The following is a 2,170-nucleotide window of genomic DNA, read 5'->3' as shown; positions in this document are numbered from 1 at the left end:
GATATTCTTGTCCTTCACTTGCCATGGTTTATCTTTACCAGCTCTGTCTTTTGATCTTGGTGACAGTGAAGCATCTTGTGTCTGGTCTTTTCTGATGGAAAGGTGATATTGGTGAGGATTGAAATATATTTTGCATCTCCCCTTGATCTCGTTTGTGGCGTTTGGGATTTGGGCTTATTCTACCATCTGTTGAATTTCTTGCATTCTGAGCTTTTCTGGCTGATGAGGGAGGTTCATCAGGTACTGCTAAGCCTTTTATTTGTAATAGCTCTGCTGCTTTTATAAGCTGTGACAAATCATTCTGTGCCACACTCACAACTCCATCATACATATAACTGAGGAGAGCTTCTATTTCTTTACAATGAATATCTTTAAGCACAATAATTGGGTGTTTGCAAGGTGTTCGTTCAAACATTTTCAGGAAATAGTCACTACATGTTGAAAGAACAAGTTTATGTACTGGGTAGAATTTCCCTTCACAGGTCACAGTAACATCTGTATATCTTTCCTGCAATGAGGATGTAAAGTTGATGTAAACAGAAAATTATATAGTTGACAAGTGCACTTCAAGCTGATAAAAATAAAGTAAAAGTGATGTGGAATTCAATGGATATCACTAAATTTGACATATACATTACATATCATATACCAAATATAATGTCAAAAATGTTAAACAATGCAAAGGGATATATAATCTTACACTTTCCTAGAACCCCCTCAGTACAGCTTTGTCACACTCATGGATACAAGTAATGCAATGATATAGTTTTATTTTACTTGCCTGTTCTCTGCTCTGAGAACAAGTATGGTAAAAACTGTTCAGAGAAATTATCAATCATTAAAAACTATTAACATCAGAAATAAGAAAATCTCACTACTACATACTTGTGCAATCCTGGAGACACTACTAGTATGTGAAATACGTACTTATGATAATGAATAGTGAGTGCACCACTGACTTTTGAATCTTTGAAATGAGCAACCAAAGGTTCTCCCTATTCTGCACTCATTATCTGACTTCCTCAATAAACTAAAGATATTTGATTCCTTGATTATTCTACTTCTAATGATATTCATCCTTTTTATAAGCAACTGAGTTGTCCATTACACCCATAACTATCCTAATCAAAGACAATAATCAAGAATCCACTCATTTCTTGTATCAAAAAACTATTTACACCCTGTTACTAGCATACCTTCAAATTCTAAAACACTTGAGAAACTAAAATAACTTGTCTCACCTTTTCTCGTAAAGAGGATAACATGTGGCAAAAAGTAGAACTATGGTTGTTCCAAGAGAGTGATAGCATTCCCTCTGCCATCCTGGATCTTACTACCTGAAATGAAGTTTAATGATGGATCAATCTCAATTAGACCTTAATTTAAGGGAACCAATTGTTTGTCTGTTATCTGAAAAATCAGATTATCTTTACTTTTTGGGTTATATGCAGTTTTTTTCTTTGCCTAGAAGAATCTCTCCAATGATACCCATCATCCCCCAGAATTTCCAAGGGGTAATACCCTCCTAGAACCCACCCCAAGAAAAGAAATAATGTCTTCACAAAATGTAGGAAAGAAATCTGGGGCACAAAAGCGAGTCCACCCAATAATGCCTGAATTAAACTAACTTGCAATACTAGATTTGTCTTTCACCTATTTGTTTGTTTTTGCTAAATATCAACTGTCCCCCAAAAATTCTCTTTCTTTCTTTCTTTCAACTCAATACATGTATATATCAGGTATGCAAAGAAAACAGTAAATTTTTGGTCTATGACAGCATAGTTTGATGCAGTCAGAGTAAATCCATTGTTCATTTTCTATGCAAACCTTCAGTTTCTGAGTTGGTAAATTAGGGCTTTGAGTGGGAAGAGACACAAAATGTATAAAAAGTATATCAATTCTACTTAATGTCAAATAATTAAGCACAATGTGATTCTGTTATGATCTGTTCACCCATATGGTATACTGTCTGCACAGTGATTAAAGTTGCTCCTCACAATTCTACAATGCTCAAGTAAACAAGCATCCTCCACATATATTCTAACAGAACAGAGCATGTATCATCAATCTATATCCCACATTGTCATTGTATATCCTGTACCAAAATCAATAAGGCAATCATGTACAGATGCCTTCACAATACATGAACCACCTCAAATAGGCAAGCTGC

General features: G+C 34.9%; 1 pseudogene; it reads right to left on the bottom strand.

The window, feature by feature from the left end:
• LOC119591736 overlaps positions 1-2,170 on the bottom strand; it is an 11,647-nt pseudogene that overhangs the window by 1,667 nt on the left and 7,810 nt on the right.

This window comes from Penaeus monodon, chromosome 29, assembly GCF_015228065.2.
Source record: "Penaeus monodon isolate SGIC_2016 chromosome 29, NSTDA_Pmon_1, whole genome shotgun sequence".
NCBI classification, from domain to species: Eukaryota; Metazoa; Arthropoda; class Malacostraca; order Decapoda; family Penaeidae; genus Penaeus; species Penaeus monodon.
Note: the sequence above shows the minus strand (reverse complement) of the source record. Positions and strands in the feature narration are given on the sequence as shown.